At 44.6% G+C, this 22214-nt stretch overlaps 1 pseudogene; it reads right to left on the bottom strand.

The window, feature by feature from the left end:
- Nucleotides 1-22214, bottom strand: part of LOC133832845 (uncharacterized) — a 49811-nt pseudogene that overhangs the window by 5231 nt on the left and 22366 nt on the right.

Raw genomic sequence — 22214 nt, 5'->3', positions numbered from 1 at the left:
AATCCCCATTCAATCCCCCATGTTCATTTTTCATATCAATAAGGTTCCTCCAAGTGGTCCCCATGCCTATGTCAAGGAGGCTTCGACCTATGCGTGTCCTGAGAAGCCAAGGTGCCAGGGATCAAGGCCGGCTTATGCAGGTCACATGGACACGAGGCTCGCAGCATGGGGACCATAGCAAGGCCAAACCCTCGCATAGCGAGGGTACCTCGCGTAGCGAGGCTGGTCCTTTTCCCTCGGGTGTAGGCATGGCTCGGGGTACGAGCGCCGCAACAAGGCAGCACACTCGCGTAGCGAGGGTCCCTCGTATAGCGAGGCTGCCTCTCCTCTCCCCGGGTGCAGGCGTCGCGAGGCTAGGGGCACGGACGCCAAACCAAAGCCTCACCCTCGCATAGCGAGGGTGCCTCGCGTAGCGAGGGTGCCTCGCGTAGCGAGGGTGCCTCGCGTAGCGAGGGTGCCTCGCGTAGCGAGGGTGCCTCGCGTAGCGAGGGTGCCTCGCGTAGCGAGGGTGCCTCGCGTAGCGAGGGTGCCTCGCGTAGCGAGGGTGCCTCGCGTAGCGAGGGTGCCTCGCGTAGCGAGGGTGCCTCGCGTAGCGAGGGTGCCTCGCGTAGCGAGGGTGCCTCGCGTAGCGAGGGTGCCTCGCGTAGCGAGGGTGCCTCGCGTAGCGAGGGTGCCTCGCGTAGCGAGGGTGCCTCGCGTAGCGAGGGTGCCTCGCGTAGCGAGGGTGCCTCGCGTAGCGAGGCTAACCTTCTTCTCCCGAGTTCAGGCGAGGCTTGGTGCCTGATGGAACGGGGCGCACGCGGACAACCAGCTGGGGACCCTCGCATAGCGAGGGTGACATTTGGATTGGCAAGCGGCCGAAGGCCCTCGCCTAGTGAGGGTGACTCTCTTATCACCATCATGTGACGCCCTTTTAGGATGTCTCGTAGTATAGAGCTTCACTCGTGAATAGAACTCACAAGGAAAAATTTCCACATTTACACTTCCCCCCGAGTCTATAAGTACACTTTCAAGTGTGTTTGTAGACTTTCTCCATTTCTCTTGCTTGACATGCACGGCCAACCTTGGGGGGGCTTAACCTTGGAAATTTTCCAATGTCGCTCGAAGAAGCACGAGGTGAGGCTTGGAGTTGTATTTCTTTTTAGTGTTCAAAGAAACACAATAGCCACCTAACACTTGGGGAATCCATGAAAGTTCCTAAGATTACATAAGGACCAATCATCCTCCATCGTGGATCCCAAGGTTACCCATACTCTTGATCTCCACCATTCATAGGGAAATAGATCCAATGGCTAGGGAGCATTAACTTTCCCTATAAATACTCCAAGGCTTGAAACCACTTCTCTACACCAAGACTTGCCTAGCCTAGTGGCATGCTCTCCAACTTGTTTTCAAGAGTTCAAGGGTTCTATCCTCCTCCAAAGCATTCTTGAGGTACCCTTTCCCTTTTTTTTTTTTTTTGTTATTCATTTTCTTTTCCTGTTTTTTTATAAAATTTTTTTTTTTGTTTCCTTTTCTTCTCTAGCTTCGTGGTGACGCTGGGCATTCCCTTGCTCCAACGGTCTTGCTCCTGCTCCTTCGCCAGTCTACCCTTGCGCCTCCTCAGCTCCGTATACCCACAGGTATGTCCCCTTCATCTCTTCTCCTTTTTGTTTTGCAATGATTACACGAGGGTAGAATTGATGATTGCACGACACTCATTCTTCAGGGTTTAACATTTTACTCGCATAACCTTTCCAGTACCCATACACAGGCCCTTTTCTTATACCCTCACACTCGTGTTGTAGATATAGAGTCGCCCTTATGCGTACACGCCCTCGAGTCTTAGCTTGTCCATGGCGTCTAGGCGATGTCCTGAAGGTCCGTCTAATGTTGAATTTATTGAGTTGTCCTCCTCCGACTCGGGGGTCGACGCACGTAAACCCTTTAACCGCGGGGGTGTGCGGGCGCTCTACCTCAGGAGACTATCTTACCTCAGACATAAGGCGTACTGTCTGGAGAGGGAGCTAGAATTCCATCCCGGGGACTCGGGTTCTGATCTCTCCCCTCGGCAAGCGACATACATTGCCCAACTACAATCAATCTTCCAGGATTGCCTTTCCGAAATTGCTTGCCTAGAAGAAAACTTGCCCCCTGTGCCTTTTTCCTTTTGTCGTGAAGAGTCTCCCGATTATGGGGATTCTCCTTTTGAAGGTGGTAGTCGTGAATTGGTTGAACCAGAGTTCCTTTCCATGGTGCCGCCCGCGCTCCCTCTCCTATCCCATGTCTTGCGCCCTAGGGTCAAGCAAAGAGCTGGTAGACATAGGACATGTGGGGGATCTTCTAGGACCCTAAGAAAGTCTGTTGCTCATAAACTGCCTATTTTTGTCCAGGTACCCGAGATGTCGAAGAGAGCCTTGGACACTTCTGATGAAACCGGCAGGTCTACCGTTACCCTGAAGAAACTGGGCAACATGCTGAAAGCCCATAAGTTACCCTTGAACCTCAAGTTCGTTATACCAGAGCGCAAGGAACGGGAATCCGCACCGCCAAAGGGGTTCGTAGCATTCAGCGATTCCATAATCCGATCTGGTGGAGCTCTGCCACTCCACTCTTTCTTCATCAAAGTGCTGGACTACTTTGAATTGGCGCCACTACAATTGTCCCCCAACTCCTGGGTGATGCTCAGCTGTCTATATGTGTTGTACCATCAGGTGTACTCTAGGGGGCCTTCGACAAGCGAGGTTCATTACTTCTTCACCCTGAGGGAGAACACATCGGCCCCCGGGTTCTACCAACTCCAGAAAGCCGCGGCCCTTAAAGGGAGTTCCCTCTTGGAGGGATCTATTTCCAATAGGGGGGCGTGGAAGTCAGACTACTTCTATACTTATAGTGGCCAGACCCGATACTCTAGCTTCAACACCCCACGTAAGGCTATCCTCATCTTGATCCCGTATATCAGAAATTTCTCTTATTATTCGAATTCTCTTTTTTTTTTTTTTATAGTTCTTTTTACTGTGGTTATTTCCTTTCGTTTGATGGCAGGTCTCTTAGGGGTTGTTGGTTCCGACTTGAAACGGTCGGCTCATGACCGAGTAATACAAATCCTGGCCATGTCGAAGGCATGCAAGCACGCCAGCACCCTTTTCACAGAGAGCAATCTCCACTTGTACGGGCTGCTGACCCCGGACCAAAAAGTTACCTTATGCACCATTTCCCCTGAATCTGAGGATCCACGCCCGGCGTCACTTGACCGCACACCGCCCGTCCCTGCGGGTCCATGCCTTACGTCACCCGACTCTGTTGATCCACCCCCAGCGGCACCCGTACTCGAGTGTCCGTGGGTATATGGTCACGATGAAAGGAATTATGATGAAGCAGCCGATAGGGATTACGTCTCCTCCCCGGGTGACCATATGGACGTTGAGGAGACCGTGGTGTCTGAGAACTACTCCTGCTTATACTCTGTTGCTGGCAGGGCTAAGGGTGTAGCCGGTGACGGTCATATCGGCGGTGCTACCTCTCGGATGTTGCCGTTAACGCCTGGCGGCGAGTTTGCCTTCGATGCCCCTGCCCCTTGCCCCTCCGTGCCTAGGAGGAATTTTGTCATTCCTTCTTTCGATGGGGCTCGTTCACCCCCGAGGAGGCATCCTAGGTGGGCATCCACTGGCGTCTCCTTACCCCAGGAAACGACTCCGCACTCTTCCGCTCCCCGCACCACTGCAGATGGGTCGGGGCCTTCTCGGTCCCCCTCCTTGCCAAAGCGGGCCTCGGCAGGTACTCACACCTCTCCTGGCCCAGCTCATGTTTCTATTCCTGAAGATCATCCTCTGGCAAGTCAATATGGGGAAGCCATGAGCCATCACTTGGGAAACTTTCCCAAAGGTGAATGGGGGACGCTGCACGATGTCCCTGAGGCTCAGCTAGAGAACGCCTACATGCGAGCCTCCCTGCAGGTAACTGTCGCGATACTTGATTTATTCATTTACGCTGGCCATATATATACTTTTATATTATTTCTGGTATATCGTCTAACCCTTGAGGCTTTGCTTTATATCCTCACCCTTACTCAAGCTTCCATTTTGAACCATCGACTGCTCGCCTCCCACTCTTCATCGGCCCAACGGTTGCAACACGAGCTTGAGGAGGCACTGGGGAACCTATCGGTGGCTCAGACTGCAAAGGATGCCTTGTCAAGTCAACTGGCCGAGGCGGTATGCCAGAGGGATACCGCCCTGGCCCGGGCTGCATCAACCTCTCATGCCAACATTTAGCTGGAGGCTACCATCCAAACTCTGAACGGGAGGATTGCTGTGCTCGAAACTGAGCTTATGACCATTGAGGATCGCATAATCGAGAAAACGTTGCATGCTGTTTGGAGGACTAACCCTGCCATTGACTTATCTTCTTTTGGTGACTATGCCGTCGAGAGGATTTCTGAGTGGCAGGGTTGAGGTGGAGATTTGTAGGTCCCCTTGTACTCAGTCTATGTATGCTTTGGCTGTGTAATCCCTCGCACCACTTTTTCTCTTTTTTTTTCTTATCAAACTTAAGGGGCTCTGGCAAGTCCCTCTTATTACTGTTGTTTGTGTGCTATATGTTTTTCTTTGATTTGATGAAGATAATCTTTCTGGTGCACCTTGATTATACTTGTAAGGACACGTTAACCCGTTGGGCTGTTGGGGTCCTTTTATGTTCTTTGCGCGCGCTTATTACTTTTTGCGAGAAGCGTCCTTCTCATCCTTATACATAGTACTATTTTTTTTCCCAAGGGTCTCTTGTAAGACCCTTTTTGGGCTAGCCGGCTTAATGGTCGATCTAGACTTATCGGGTGATTCTCTCCTTACAGCCTCACCTCTTGAAGTGTCGACCTTTCGTTGGAGGTCATCCTTTTAAACTGCTCCCTTGATATTCATAAGGGTAGCTAATCCTTTTAAATATAAGAGATTCTTTTTTTTGTTTACTTTTGTCGTCCTACCCCCCCAAGTACCTGATGAGATTTATCTTGGCAGGGACTTTAGTTGATGCTTGCACAAAGAAGTAAATAACATACGAAGTGGAAAACAGTTTCATTCATAGTAGTCAGATTACAACGATATATAAAAAGATAAAAGGCTTACATCTACTTGGGAGGTTATCTAGGTAACCTTTTTGGTTCTCGTCTACTAAAATAGCACAACCTGCAACAAACTAAACACAACTACTACCTGCATCAGGCGTGGGAGCCTTACTGCCAGTCTTACCCGGTTGGGCCCTTCACGATTCTGGGGTCTCGTTCCTGTGGGTCTGTGCCCCCATGCACCACCATCGCCATCGGTTCTCGCAGTTTCGCAGAAGTGTGAACGGTGGTGTTATAACACTCTCTAACCTCTCTTTGCTCTCCCTTCATGCCTGCTATCCCACCAGGAGTTGGGAACTTGACGGTGAGGTGATATATTGAAGTGATTGCTTTCAATTCTCTTAGGGATGGCCTCCCCAATACCGCATTGAAAGCCGAAGCACAATCTACTACGACGAAGTTTGCCATGATCGTGGTCTGTCGGGGTTGTTCTCCCATGGTGAGTGCTAATTCAATCACCCCTAAAGGTTGTATCGAGTCCCCCGCGAACCCGTATAAGGAGGATTGATAAGGCTTCAAGTGCCTGATGCCCAAGCCCATCTTCTCCAAAGCGGGGCGATATAAGATATCTACGGAACTTCCATTGTCTACGAGGACCCGATGCACCCGCAGGTTGGCCAACTGGATTGTCAACACCAAAGGATCATTATGGGGAAAGTGCACCCCTCGTGCATCCTCCTCTGTAAAAGTGATTGAGTCATTTTCTCCTTTAAAGTTTTTCGGGGGGCGCTGTTCCAGACTCATGACACAGGGTGGTGGACTTCGCTTGTCTTCTCTAGCGTACCTATCTCGTCCTTTCCGGGAGTCTCCCCCAAGCCCCGGACCTCCAAAAATAGTTCTCACTTCTCCCTGGATCTCCGGAGCTTCTCTTTGCATCTTAGATATTACTGGTTCGTCCTCCGACTTCGGTCTTTCTCTCCTGACATAACGGCCTAGGTGCCCCCTGCGGATGAGCTCCTCAATTTCTTCTTTCAAATGAATACACTCTGCTGTGGTGTGACCAATATCCTTGTGGTATTGACAGTATCTATTGGGATCCCTCTGGGACCGATCCTTCCTCATTGGTGGGGGCTTCTTGAAGGGAACCCGCCTCTCGTTGGTGAGGTAGATATGCTCCCTTGTATCCGTCAGGTCCGTATAGAAGGTATATGCCATTTTCCTAGGGTCGCTTCCCCGCTTGGGCTTTCTATGTTGATCATCCCTCGGCCCTTCATACGCCCTCTTCTTCTTTGCACCATTCGACCCTTCATTAGTTGGGGGCTTTGCAGGGGACTCACACTTTCCCACCTTTAAGTTCGCGTGGCCATCCTCTACACAAATATACTTCTGCGCTCTCTCGTAGAAGTCATCTAGGTCTGTGACTTCCCTTTTGAGCATATTATCCCACAATTTGCTTCCCGGAAGCACCCCGGCAGTGATGGCCATTTTTAACTCTCTGCGGGTCAAGCTCCCCACTTTGGCTGCCTCCATGTTGAACCTGTGGATGTAGCTTTTTAGACTCTCATTTTCGCCCTGTTTTACATTGGCGAGGCTGGTGCCCGGCATAGTATAATCACGCACGGCATGATGTTGTTGGAGAAACTCATCTGAAAACTGTTGCCATGACCTGACGGATCCCGGTCGAAGTCTCTTAAACCATTTGTATGCGGGTCCTTTTAGCGTGACTGCGAAACAGTGGCATCTAGCCCCGCTACTTATCCCCCTTAACTTCATCAAGTCATTGAATGCGTCTAGGTGGTATTTGGGGTCGGTGCTTCCTTCATACGAGGTCATATGAGGCTCCTTGAAGTTGGCTGGGAGTCGGATGGCTTGGATCTCTTTAGTGAAGGGTGATTCATAGTCGAACTCCTCCTTAAGGCTTTGCCCTCCGGACGCGGTGACAATCTTACTCCGCAGGCTCTTTATCTCTGTATCGAGGTCCTGCCTCCTCTTCTTCAGGGAGTCTCTCAACAAGGACGAGTTGACGCCTTCCTTTCCTTCGCCGTCCCGGGGGACAGTAGGAGGGGTAGTCCTCTTATTCGCCCTCTTCTTGTTGAGCTCCTCTCGTAGATCCGAGGGCGTCCTCTTTGAGGTGACCTCGATGTTGTTGCGAGAGCCACCATTGTTCCCTTGCTTTGGCCCCTGGGGTGGCCTCAATAGTCCGGGACACTCATGCGGCTTCTCCCTGGGGGTGTTGCTGGTGGAGTGTCTGGTCCTCCCGTCGTCTACTGGGACAGTGGTTTCCCGACCCTTCTCTTTCCTCTTGGGCAAGGTTACGCTGGACTTACCCTGCAGCAAGCCGTTAAGGACCTCTTGCATGTTTTCTAAGGTGGTTTCTAATCTTTGGTTCTTACGGTGGAGTTCACGTATCTCCTCTTCATAAAACCAGAATTTCGAACTTGAGCTCACGGAGTGGACCCGGGGGTGCTTGTCATGCCTACGGGCAGAAGGGCCCAGGTCTCGCCGGCTGGCGGGAACTCATCAGCGTTTACTGGTGGTGCTCTTGGAGGACTCCCTCCAAGTGGAGCGGCTGGCGATGAGGCCACCCTATCACCTCCATGAACCTCAGGGTCTTTCGGAGGCTCCACGTCTCTGGGTGGAGGAGCGTCCTTCATGGAGGCCTTCAGCTGAACTTCGTTCAGGTGAACTTCTACCTCCCGCGTCTCCCTCAATCGCTTCGAGCATCTTGGCATCTTCTTCTTGTCGAAAACAATGGTGGAACAGTAGCTTGAAACTAACGTTCCCACAGACGGCGCCAAACTGTTGACGGTAAGAACTCGTCAACGATTGATGGTTAGAAAACTGGAATCTCTATACTATAGGAAGCTTTGAATCAGATAGAAAGAACTCTACTCAACAGAAGAAAACTCAGGCAACCATGAAAACCAGAAGCATATATTTCTTAAGTCTCTTTAATACACTCAGTTTTTCCAACCCCTTAGCCTGAGGGGTTGGAGCCTATTTATAGGGGGGCTCTATTGGCCCTGGATACAAACAAGTCCCAAACCACAGGGACGTACACAGGTACTCTGATAGTGTAGTGGCTCAGAGCGTAGTGGTGTCTACCCTGATGGTGTCGGAACTGTGGTCTAGGACATAGTACTGTCGGCTCTGGCGTATGGTCGGGGGTGTCCAAGTGGTACCACTACTCTTCGTACAGGTCCGTACCGCCACTACTCCTCAGATGCAGGTCATAGGGTCGTGCCTCTGTTCTTCACAACCGTACGCCCCGTGTTTGCGCACGTGTTCCGTACTCGGTCGTCCTCATCAATCCCCATTCAATCCCCCATGTTCATTTGTCATATCAATAAGGTTCCTCCAAGTGGTCCCCATGCCTATGTCAAGGAGGCTTCGACCTATGCGTGTCCTAAGAAGCCAAGGCGCCAGGGATCAGGGCCGGCTTATGCAGGTCACATGGACACGAGGCTCGCAGCATGGGGACCGTAGCAAGGCTACACCCTCGCGTAGCGAGGGTACCTCGCGTAGCGAGGGTACCTCGCGTAGCGAGGCTGGTCCTTTACCCTCGGGTGTAGGCATGGCTCGGGGTACGGGCGCCGCAACAAGGCAGCACCCTCGCATAGCGAGGGTCCCTCGTATAGCGAGGCTGCCTCTCCTCTCCCCGGGTGCAGGCGTCGCGAGGCTAGGGGCATGGATGCCAAACCAAAGCCTCACCCTTGCATAGCGAGGGTGCCTCGCGTAGCGAGGGTGCCTCGCGTAGCGAGGCTGACCTTCTTCTCCCGAGTGCAGGCGAGGCTTGGTGCTTGATGGAACGGGGCGCACGCGGACAACCAGCTGGGGACCCTCGCATAGCGAGGGTGACGTTTGGATTGGCAAGCGGCCGAAGGCCCTCGCCTAGTGAGGGCGACTCTCTTATCACCATCATGGGACGCCCTTTTAGGATGTCTCGTAGTATAGAGCTTCACTCATGAATAGAATTCACAAGGAAAAATTTCCACATTTACATCAGGAATGCTACCAAATGATCCTATTCTGTTGAGATAAACTAAAGTTGCAATCACCATCCCAGTTGTAGTCCATCCACGCCCCATTTGACTAGTTAAATATAATATTTGTATTTATATCAGCTTGAGAAATTTTATGAACCTAAGAATAAAGAGTGAAAATTAGAGACAACAGTAAATATATTATCACATAATGACTTGAAAGAAGTGTTTGACATGACAAAATGCAGTCTGCTCATAGAAACCCATTCATATTATCTATTTCTTCTTATTTGAGTACAAACTAAGAGTAGTGAACATTTTTTACATGACCTGTAGGTAACCATTGTCTACTACAGAACACTTAGGCAAGCTAAAAAGAGAATTCTTCCCATTTCAACTCACCAAAATATCAAAATCCAACTCCTTGGGTGATTTTTCATCAGTTATAGGAACACGCTCATAGTCAACAAGGTATCTCTCTACTTGTAATTCCTTGTACACCTAAAGGAAAGAAAATAAGTTGAGTTATCAAAACAAACTATTTTTTTTTCTTGACCCCTTCGTATGAATAAAATCAAGTAGAAATACCTCTAGTGGTGTCTTCACAAAATCACGAGACACCGGTTCCCATTGGTCCACCATCTGGCCATTTGGAAATTCATCGATGACAAGGATCTTGTTTCTATACCTGGGATGTCAGATGTGCAAACAAATCTATCAGTCAAACAAAAGGTAATACATGGTACAACCAACCACCATATCTTTGGGAGAGGCTCGTTGTAACACAATGCAGCAATGAAAAATATACCTCGCAGCTTCCATGAGGATGTCTTCTTTCAGTCGAGCCTCCATTTGTTCAACCCTATCCCTATTGAATCCCTTATTCACTATAAAAGGCTATAAGCAAGTTTAAAATAGTAGATGTTATTAGCACGCATTTACGCGAATTCTTGCAGTATACTATAAAATTTATGAATCTATTTTTTAACAAAACTAAACATCAAATAACTCCTAACTAAACCAAATGTGATGTGCCCTGGCTTTGGAACAAGTTTCAAAACTGAACTACACTTTAGAGCAGAAATATTTAACCTTTTCTGAGGTGGGAAGTACTATAAATCATAATACCGACATTACTACAGAGTTAAGGATGAAATTCATATGGAGCTAAAGATAAAAGATTCATCTTCCTATAAAAAAATAGAAGTAATTGCAGAATTCTACTAGAATATATGGGGTTGTTTAGCCTAACATTAAAGAAGAAAGTGGTATAGCCTTAAAGACGTATGTTGGAGTTCATGAATAAAAAGGCAATAATGTTTGGAGTTCAGAAACATAGGAGTAAAACATACAACTTAAATTGCAAGTGAAAAAAAGGCTGGACTTTATAACAACATACCGTATATTCCAGGTTTAAGAAAGGCATTTCCACATCACGCAATACAAAAGGGCGTCTGTTAATGTACACTACCTGTTTGAAGAAAATAAAGAAAAAATTTTGGTTGAGAACAACCACTTGCACTAGTGGACTATCTGGTCCGAATTTTTTGCATGGTCAAAGCATCAAAAGGCTTGTGAGTCCAAAATTTAGGTTGGGCGAACTTGAAAACACAGCTGAAATGAAATCGCCTAGGAAATCGAATTTGGTTATAGAAACTGAAGAACCTAACAAGTAATGGATCTGTGTAGGAATTTACCGGCTCCTCGCGAAGGTTCATCCAAAGAACTTGAGCCTCCTTTCCATGAATGTGGTTGAGAACATTCTGGATCCCATCCATGGTAGGAATTGCAACGCCATGAACATTTAAAGATTCGGCGTGACAGTAGTTGGGAGCGCCATCGATTTGAGGAGACAATCGTTTGTTCTGGCAACCAAGAAAGTGGTCACTCTTCATAATCGTCTTCTTCCCGAGCACTGATCCTCCCCTCAACTTCCTCACTTGGTCTGGCTCCTTTGAGGAGATTTGAGAGAGTGAGGAGTTCGGAGATCGTACCAAGCCGAAGAAATGGGTCTCTTCTTTGTGTCGAAATGTTGAAGGAAATGGGTCTCTGTTCTTTGTTGAATAAATGTTGAAGGAAATGAAAAAAAAAAAAAAAAAAAAAGCTAAGTGGCGGGATGGCTAAATAAATTACCACCCTTTTTTTCATTAAGTTCCCAATATAATACTTTTTTATTAGTATTATATTCATGTGTTATGGAAATGGGTATTTGGTGTAGTGTAAGGAAGCAAGGTCACAGGTAAGGCTCCATGAAGTGTCAGTTTGGTCTCACCAAGGGTATTCAAAATAATGCTACAAGAAGTGAAGGGGGTCAGGTATGAAGAGTTTTGATCTAAAGCCATAGAGAAGCTACGAAAGAATGTCTGAAGGATAGGGAGCACAACGAGGTCAGTAAACGCGTCATCTACTACGTAAGTAACTTCGCAAGCATCTACACCAGAGATTAGAAGGACAATAAGACTTGAAGTTAGACTGAATAGATAATGTCAGGTCAGAAGTTCAGAAGACAGAGCAAGGATTGATTAGCGCTTGGTGATGCAAGAGTATGTGTGTTATTGACGAATACAGAAGGGTAGCATGAAGGACCTAATTTTTTATAAAGATATGAAACTGTGAGTGGTACATCACAGGTTGAGACGCGCCCAGGCATGGACTGGCGCGAGGATGCATCGAGCCTTGCGAGAGGTAAAAGAATGGGAACATGTTCGATATACATGGAATGTTAAGTTGGCAGTGTATGCATAGCGTAAGGTATTTGAGCGTTCGATAATTTGTAAGAAAGATAACCTTGAGACCGAGATTTAATGAAATGTAATAGATGGATGGTTAATATTAGAAGTCCTCGACTATATGAGGAGGAAATTTAGTTGGAGGCAGATCTCTTACTTAAAAGGTGCATGTCACTTGAACAGAGCGCCACAGACGTCAGTGGAATGAACAAGATCACAATTGAGATTGGTATAGCATCAGTGTGTGGTGATGAACAGATACATATTCCTTTGGACAATAAAATCCAGAGTGATGGTTTGGTGGAGGCGGGGAAGAACCCTATGAGTGTAATACGAGTTAAGATACAAGGATCGGATGAGTGGTCTGATGAGAGTATGGCATGGAGATGAGAATTCTAAGTGGGTGTCGTTCCACCTCCTAGGGTATGTTGTACTGGGAGGTTTAAGCAGGTGACAGAATCTAGTATACTTGGATTATTGGAAGGTAAAGTGATATGGAGGTGGATCATAGGAATGGATCACATCAGACTTTAAGTAAGGTAATTGGATAGGGAAGGTTATAACTCAGCTGAATGAGTTAATGTAATTTGGTTCATATGAACTGGTAATGGGACAGGGCATTGACGATGCTGAGTTGGAACCATGTAGTCTTCCAAGCTTTGGAAAGGAACTAGAGAACAGGAGAATAGAGTGGGAATCTAAAGTTAGTGATTGATTGCAGATGGAATGGAAATCTGAAGACTTAACAGTTATTTTAAAGGATTAAGCATTGAGTGTGCGAATATTTGAGATATTAAGGAAAGTGTAATCCTTGATGAGATAGTCACGGAGATGAATGTTGGAGTACAGCTAAGGTGACACGGCATAGTACATGGTAAGATAAAAAGTAAGGAGTACTATGCTAAGTAAAGAAATGAAAAGTAGTGGTTACTACGGTTCAGTATTGGTTCAAGGGAAAATCAAAGAGGTTGTTGAAATTTCTAAGGCAGGGGTATCTGACTATCTGAAAGGACATAAGAGTTGGTAAATTGTTAACTTTGGAATACAAAGTTCCAGGATGAGAGATTTGTATTGCTCCAAGTAAGTGCAGACAAAGAAAAGTATGATGTTCTGGGAGAGGAAGGGGAGTTCTGACTCCCGATTCGACAGGAATTCTAAGGTTGTACCAAGGGTTAGGCCATGGGTCTATAAGTTGATCTTACCCTAGTAGGGGTGATGATTCATAGATATTTCTGGTATCGATGATAAGACAGTGAAGCGATCGTTGTGAAATAAACAGACTCTGGAGTTTCAGCAGTTTTGGTGTGCAAACAAAGGCTAATGAAAATATAGTTATCAGACAAGATCTTGTGGAACAAGATTGTTACTCTTGTAAGAGTGTTATTGAATAGTAAAAAGTAAAGGCGTTGGACCTTGGGAATTTTAGTCAGAGGTACGATGTTTACTATCTGATGTGTTCGAGTAAATTTCGAGGATGAAATTGTTATAAGGAGGGGATAGTTGTAACGACCCAAAATTACTAATAAGGCTTAAGGGCCTTGATTAGTGTGCCAGGAGGGCATAACTGGAAGATATGTGGATTAATGGTAAAAATGCATGATTATGTGATATGCATGATCCTGTGATTATATGGATATGTGGAGTGCATGTTTAGGAGTATTAGATAAGCATGCGGACCCTGTTTAGTCTCTAAGGGCATAATGGTAATTTTGGTCCGTTAGGGCATAAATTTGATAAACTGTTGAGGCCACATTATTATGTGGATATATTTATGTTTGCAGCATTCGGCACAAGGCGGTCCTAGGGAGCAAGTAGTGGGAAAGTCACAAAGGGACCCGGTACCCGACTCGGAGCGAGTCAGGGGTATTCTGGGTAATGGACATATATTTGGGTTATTGAGTTATGAAAATAAATAATTGGAGATATATTTGAGGTTAGGAAGCCTAGGAGGGAATACTGGGGGATTTTATCATTTTTCCCACGGGGACGTTTTTGGTACCCCGAGCTTTGGGATTGACTTAATTAACTAAGAGTGGATAAAACAAACTAAGGAAAACAGTAGAATTTGAGTAAACCGACTATTTTCTCTCTCTCACCTCAGCTCCCTCTAGACTTTCCATTTCTCAAGCTTACTCTGAGATCAAGGATGAATTATTGAGCTGGAATCTTGGGGGATATCTCGGTGGTAATCTGGGCGTTCAAAAGGGAATTCAGGTAAGCATTTAATTGTGGTTTAGCTGACTAAATTTTGTAGTCTTTGCTGGGTTCTAAGGATTTTTGGGTCTTGATATTGAAGATCAATTTGAGGCTAAGGATTTGGGGTTAGCTCAGTGATAGCTAAAGGAATCAACCAGGAGTTGAGGTAAGCTTCGAATTATATTCTTGGTCATTAAATTCTATGTTTTCTTTGACTAGTTTGAGTGTTCTTGAGCTTGTGGGTTCAAAGATTTAAATGTTGTTTTGATGAGTTTCTAGAATAGATTTCTGCTGGGTTTTGTTGCTGGAAGCATGTTAGAGAGTTGTGACAATTGAATTGTGTCATTGGGATGGTTTTGGGTGGTTTTGAGTGAGGTTTGAATGTTAAAAATGGTTGTTGTTTTGGGTTCGAGGGGCTGGGTCGCGGCTCTGTTCTAGAGTGTCACGGCCCTATGGAGCAAGGAAGAGCCAGGAAGGCTCTGGGGTAAGGGAGCATCACGGCGCCACAGGGGAAGGGCCGCGGCGCGTGTCTATGTTCAGAGAGGCCTAGCCTCTGTTTCAGGGGGCAGGCCGCGGCATGGGTCTTAAGGGTCGCGGCCCTTAAGGGCACTTTTGGCCTTTTGGAGGTTTTAAGTGCGGGAACCTAGTCTAGAATGCTCGGGATTGATTCTACTACCGTGTTTGGTGGAATTCGATGTCTCAGAAGCTAGAATTTTAATCGGAAACCTTTTTACAATTATTGATGGAATCCTTTATCATGGTTGTGACTAGGTGTATGCTTGGGCTCGGGTCAGGATCGTGCTTGGGGGTCATCTTTCTTAATCAAAGCACTTGGAATTAAAGGTAAGAAAATTGCACCCGTTTATGTGGATAGGATGGGACTAAGTGTTCCCTATATTTGTATGCACTGTTATATGATTGTGATAAACCATGTGAATATGTTGGGAATAAGTGCTCCCTATAACTGTATGAATGTCACTGGTGGTATTATGCCATGGGGACATGTGATGAACGGTCTAAGAGTGCCAGAATCAATACTTGCGCATAGGGCGCGGCTCAGCCACTGGTAGCTCAGGACAACTTAATAATCACTGAGCTCGGTTTAAGCGGGCCGGAGTCAGTGGGGTGAACACTGGGCTTGGCCTAAGCGAGCCAAAGACAGTGGATTAAATAGAGGGTGCGGCCTATAGGCGTCGACCCTAGTTGTCACTTGACATGTAGACTATTGTTAAATTGATGTATATGATATGCTTAATATTTGGAAACTAGATCATTGGTTATTGACTGTTATTCTAGATTGAATGAGTGATATGGTTTGCTGGGTATTGACTGATGTCTTGTAAATCATTTGATTGTGCTCTGTGGACTGCTTGGTTATCGATATTAAATGTCCTATGATATTATGTTTTCTTGTTGGGCCTCGACTCACGGGTGCTACGTGGTGCTGGTACAGGTAAGATGGTTCGACCATGGGTTGGAGAGCTCTGGGTTGAGGTGTACATTGTCAGCTGCTCGGCCACAATGGTCGAGGGTTTGTACAAGGACAGGGACCTAAAATATGCATTTTTCCATTAGAGTGGCTTTGATTGTTTATAACATTTGGAAATTCTGTAATTATGTCATTTAAACCCTGATTTGGGATCCCATGTACCGAACATTTACTTTAATGAAAATTATTCATTTATAACCAAAATCTTTTAAACCTAACCTGTTTATCTCTTTAGATTCACATTTTTATTTAAATGACTTGATTATCAAGTCTCGCACTATTTCAAACACACAGTGTAACATTCTTGGTTATCCAAGGCGTTACATATGCTTTGCTTACTAGATACCTTATATGCCCCCCAAGTGATTGAGGAGCTTTAGGTCCTCGGTCACTTGCCTTGACTAGGACTTATTCAAACATTTATGCTCGTAATAGAGACATGTATAAACAATGATTATTATAGCAAAACAACACACGTAATGAGCAAATACTTGTAATAAATAAAATAATTGGCAAGATTGACTCGCTGCACACAGTCCCTTTTATTTCTCGTAATCGATGGACAAGCATGTCTGTACGAGTGATCAAAAATATGATCTTACACTTATAAGTGATCAGTCAAAAAAATCGACTAACCCTTGTTCACAAACTTGTAAAAAGTAAAATTAATATAAGACAATTCTTTAAGAAGAATTGTTTATTGATAGTACTTGCGAAGGTGTTCTCCATTCCAATAGTGAGGAATGAGATCTTCGTTTAAGCGAGCAAGTTTATAAGTGCCTGGATTGAGGACTTCTTCGATTTGGTACGGTCCTTCCCAGTTAGGTCCGAGTACTCTAGCATCTTGGTCGCGGGTGTTAAGGAAAACTCTTCGAAGTACCAGATCTCCCACATTAAATTTCCTTTCACGTACTTTAGAGTTGAAATACCGGAAGACCTTTTGCTAGTAAGCTGCTACTCAGAGTTGGGCTTGCTCGCGTCTCTCATCGACCAAATCCAACGATTCCATCAATAACTGGCTATTAGTGCCTCGATCGTAAGCCATCTATCGATGTGATGGCGGATCTAATTCAACAGGAAACATAGCCTCATATCCATAAGCTAAGGAAAATGGAGTATGGCCTGTTCCTGTTCGATGGGATGTACTGTACGACTAGAGGACTTCAAGCAACTCCTCTGGCCATGCCCCTTTTTCTTCCTCAAGCCTTTTCTTCAGAGTATTCTTCAGTGTTTTATTGACAGCCTCGACTTGCCCGGTTCCCTGCGAGTGAGCAACTGAAGAAAAGCTTTTGATAATTCCATGTCGCTCGCAAAAATTCGTGAACATATTACTATCAAAATGCGTACGGTTGTCTGAGATGATTTTTCTTGGTAATCCATAGTGACACGCTATGTTTTTTACCACAAAGTCCAGCACTTTCTTGGTCGTTATGGTTGCAAGTGGCTCAGCTTCGGCCCACTTTGTGAAGTAATCGAAAACTACCACGGCGTATTTGACGCCGCTTTTCCCTGTGGGAAAAGATCCAATTAGGTCTATACCCCAAACTGCGAATGGCCATGAACTTTGCATCTGCTTTAGCTCATTAGGGGCTGCTTGCGGAATCTTGGAGAATCTCTGACACTTGTCGCATTTTCAAACAAATTCCATCGAGTTTTCATTCATTATTGGCCAGAAGTATCCTTGCCTTACGATCTTTTTCGATAAACTCTACCCCCAAGCGTGATCCCTACAAAAACCTTCATGGACCTCTCTCATTATTTCTTTGGCCTTTTCTTTTGAAACACGCCTGAGGAGTGGCATAGAGTATCCTCTTCGGTATAGAATTCTGTCAACCAGGATAAACCTAGCAGCCTGCCGCTGAAGAGTCCTGGCTTTGTTCCTGTCCGTCGGCAATACTCCCTATGTCAAGAATTCAATGAAAGGTGTCATCCACGTATCCGCTGCCTGAATCACCAGAAATGTTTCTTCAGCTTTGATGCTTGGTGCGGATAGCCATTCAATAGGTACTATATTCAGGGTGTCAGCATCCTTGGCACTTGGCCAGAGCATCAGTATTTGAATTCTGGTCATGAGGTACTTGCTGGAGAGTATATTTTTCAAATTGTGTCAACATATCCTTTTCTTTGTCCAAGTAAGCAACCATCTTCAGCCCTCGGGCTTGATATTCTCCAATAATCTGATTAACCACCAACTGGGAGTCACTATAGATTTCAAGTGACTTTATGTTCATGTCCTTGGCTAACCATAAACTTGCTAGCAGCGCTTCATACTCGGCTTCATTGTTGGACGCTGTGAAGTAGAATTTAATCGTGCAGTGGAATCGATGCCCTTCAGGCATTATCAAAACCACTCTGGCTCCAGCGTGATGTTCATTAGAAGAACCGTCTGTAAACAACTTCCAAGTGGGAGTTTGGTTTTGAGGCTCATGCTCTTTTGCTTGTTCACCATCTGGAAGCCCAGTGAGCTCTGCGACAAAGTCGGCCAGAGCTTGCCCCTTTATTGTTGTCTGTGGCACGTAAGAAATTTCAAACTGCCTAAGCTCAACTGCCCATTTCAACAATCGATCAGCGGCTTCTGGCTTCTGTAGAACTTGTCGTAGGGGCTGGTCGGTTAGTACGGTGATGGGGTGTGCTTGAAATTATGGCCACAACTTTCTGGAGGCTAAAATCAAGCAGTAGGCTAATTTTTTGATGGGTGGATACCGCAGCTCTGCTCCTATTAGCCTTTTGCTTACATAATATACGGCCTTCTGCACATTTTCCTCCTCCCTTACCAAGACAGAACTTGAAGCATATTTTGTGACTGCCAAATAGATGAACCAAGTTTCTTTTTTGACCGGCTTAGATAGAATTGGTGGCTGTGACATATGAGACTTTAAAGCTTGAAAAGCTCACTCGCACTCCTTCGTCGACTCGAATTTCTTATTGCCTCTAAGTAGATTAAAAAATGGGATGCACTTGTCCATTGATTTGGAGATAAATATACTTAGAGCAACAATTCTCCCGGTTAAACTTTGAACATCTTTTATTTTTGTTGGCAATTTCATATCGACCAGGGCCTTGATCTTTTTGGGATTAGCTTCGATTCCTCGTGAGTTTACTATAAATCCCAAAAATTTCCCTAATCCAACTCTGAAGGAACACTTGAGAGGATTTAGCTTCATTTGATATTTGTTAAGGACATTGAAGCATTCTTACAGATCCTCAATGTGTCCTTCTTCCTTTTTTCGACTTAACCAGCATGTCATCAACATATACTTCCATGTTTGTACCGATCAGTTCTTTAAACATGTGATTCACCAATCACTGGTAAGTCGCACCAGTGTTTTTCAAATCGAAGGGCATTACTTTGTAACAATAAAGTCCTGTATCGGTCTGAAAGCTAGTATGATCCTCATCAGGTGGATGCATATTGATCTGAGTGTACCCAGAGTATGCATCCATGAATGACAGGATCTCGTGTCCTGCAGTGGCATCGACCAGCTGGTCGATTCTAGGGAGTGGGAAACAATCTTTAGGGCAGGCTTTATTAAGGTCTGTGAAATCCACGTATGTTCTCCATTTGTCATTCGTCTTTGGAACCAATACGGGATTAGAGACCCATGATGGATAAAATGCTACCCTGATGAATCCGTTCTCCTTTAGCTTCTCGACCTCTTCCTTTAGAGCATTTGACCTGTCTTTGTCAAGCAACCTTCTTTTCTATTGTACTGGTGGAAATCTTTTATCTATGTTCAGGACATGGCTGATAACTGCTCGGTCAATTCCAACCATGTCTTTATGCGACCAGGCAAAGACTTCCTGGTTTTTCTTCATAAATTCCACCAGCTTTTGCTTTATAGTTGTCTCTAAGTTTTTACCGACTTTCACAACCCTGGTCGGATCTGCTTCATCGAGTTGGACCTCTTCGAGGTCCTCGATGGGTCCTACTTCTTCCTCAAAATCCCCAAAGTGAGGATCCATTTATTCCTCCTCAAAATCCACGTGTGGCTCATTTTCAACCACATTTGGAGGAGGAGGCTGAGTGAATGAAGTGCCAGAAGTTTGCCCAGTTCTCTTGGATGTCTTAGCCATTTAATCTTTCTGAAGTCTCAAATTAAGCTCTCAATGAAAGCACCAAAATGTTGACCCTCAATTTGGCCAACGACACGGAGTCAAATAAACGACAAAGAACAAAAGGAAAACAAGAAGATAATCAAATGGAAAGAAAATGACACAAACAATTTATAGTGGTTCGACCCCAAGTAGATGGTAATGACCTACGTCCACTTAGTGTTCTTATTGATATTGAATCCCAACATTGTGATCAATGAACTAGGGTTCATGAGTTTCACAAGCCTTGAAAGGATTACAATTTCAGTGGATAATCACACTGTGCTCTTTTCTCTTAATACAAAGATCAAAAGTTCAAAAGTCCCTCTCTTGAGCTCTTTGATTCTTATTTATAGGCTCAAGAAGGTTACATGGGCCAACGGCCCTTAATTACAATTAAGATTTGCATATCAAGATAATAAAAGAAAATATAATAAATGCTAATATTACAAGATTGCATATTCAAAAGGAAGTACACCAAAGCATGCGACAAGACTGGTCGCACCCAAGAATGAGTCTTGATACATCAATAACTCTCTGGTTGATGGTCGGACAGGATTCGTTCACTTGAAACCACCACGTGCCAGCCACGTGTAATTCAATCATGCCACGTCATCAAGAGCCATTTTAGGGTAAACAGGAACTAACTCTGGGGAAAACTTGGCTAGACGATCAAATTGTCGAGCATACTCGACTACTGTCAAATTTCCCTGCTTCAGACTGACAAACTCTTCCACCCTCGTAGCGATGACTACCGAATTGTAGTACTTTTTGTGAAACAGCTCCACAAATCTAGCCCAAGTAATGGTGGTGATATCATGAGTTTGTTGTACCAAATCCCAGCAGATTCTAGCATCCTTTTTCAGTAGAAAGGAAACGCAAGATATGCGATCTGCGTTGTCAAGGTTCATGTGTGCTACAATAGGCTCTACATTCCTGAGCCATTCTTCAGCCACAAAGGGGTCGATTGTCCCTTCAAATTTGGAGTGTGCTACTTACAGAAACGCTCATAGATTGGCTCAATGTACTGAGCTCGAAAATGCACATAGTTTTCCACTGGCCATCCCCCATACAGATATCATAAGTTTTGCCCTTGTTGGGGTGCTTGAGCCACTGGCTGAGGCTGCGACTAAGTCTGCAGTTGAGTTTGTGGCTGAGGCTGTTGTCCTTGTAGCTGCAGTAGTTCTTCCACTTAATGTTGTAACCGGATAATATCAGCAGTGTGATCAACCGATGGTGGTGCATTTCTATTAGCAGCAGCAGTAGTAGCATGCGTTTCCCTTCTTCGGACTAAAGAGGCTTCGTGAGTCTCGTTATCAGTGCTGGAGGCATTGTCATTTGTGCATGCAGACCTTCGTAGCGACATCTTCAGTAAAGTTCTAACAGTTGAGAAAACACGTTAGAACTTACCCTAATAGTTTCTAAGGCAAAACTTAGTCTAAGCAAACATAACTCAGACCTATCAGTTATGATTTCTTATGGAAAATTATGTAAGCCTTCTTTATAAATTAGGGTGTGTTTCTATACTTAGACTATTAAGCCACCTTTATTATTTTCTAAGTCTGTTTCTAACCACCCTATATGACTTAATTCTCAAGCTCAAAACTCGTTGTTGTTCCAAGGTTAACCATATTGAGGGAGGGTTAGGATCAATAAAATCGTTCCACTACTATTGCCCCCTAAACTCTCAATACATAACCAAGTTCATTGATTTGTATCCATCCTCACTGAACTCAGTCATTATTTATTGAATTTATTCTAAATTTATTATGATTGTAAAAAAAAAATCAAACTCATATATTACATTCACAAATAACAACTTTATTCATTTCGAAAAATATTTTCACTTATTACAATCATAAATTCAAAATAAAGAAACTACATTAATAATAATAACTAGGGTAATTCTCTAAAAATCGGGATCTTCTACATCTGACCCTTCATCTAACATATTATCATTTAGGATATTATGCTTTTTTTCATTAGTGAATTGAAACTCAAACTTATAGGTAAACCTAAGTATAAGAAAATAATATCTCATGGCTATTGGTAAATCATCTTCATCATCAATAGTCTCCCTTAATTCTTCCAATTTTGAAACTACAGTAGGAAAATCCTTAAAAGGCCTAATTACTCGAACATATTGTTCCATGGCTCTCATCATAATTTGCCTATTGATTTGAAGGTGAACTATCTCCTTGTGAAAGTTGACCAATCTCTGAGTGATTCTTTCTAGCACTCCTATTGTATCCCTTGGCTCTCTAACCCTTTTCAATGCCTTAATGGCTCAGATATCATGACAAGTCAAAGCTCCATTCATTTTGACTGAAAAAATAATGACTAAAATGTTAACTATCAACATAAACACTTACATTGGCGGTTAGATCCGGAGCTTTTGCATGTGTATCAAGGAGAACTTCATGCATATGAGTCGTGGCTCTGATACCAACTGTAATGCCCTGACTAACTCTAAGACCTCGAACCATTAAAAATACTAAGTGTAACTACTATTTTGGAATACAAGCATAAAATAATAAAACTTTTTTATAAAAATCCAAAATACGGGATCCCATTGTTATTACATAAAAACATAAAGAAAACCTAAACCTTTAGTTAATTGTTCAAATACTAAATAAGGAAAACATAAATACATAAATTAAAAAACTTGAAACAAAATGTCATCCTCG

The sequence above is a fragment of the Humulus lupulus genome, chromosome 4, assembly GCF_963169125.1.
Source record: "Humulus lupulus chromosome 4, drHumLupu1.1, whole genome shotgun sequence".
NCBI classification, from domain to species: domain Eukaryota; kingdom Viridiplantae; phylum Streptophyta; class Magnoliopsida; order Rosales; family Cannabaceae; genus Humulus; species Humulus lupulus.
The sequence above is the reverse complement of the archived record's forward strand: the minus strand, read 5'-3'. Positions and strand labels throughout refer to the sequence as shown.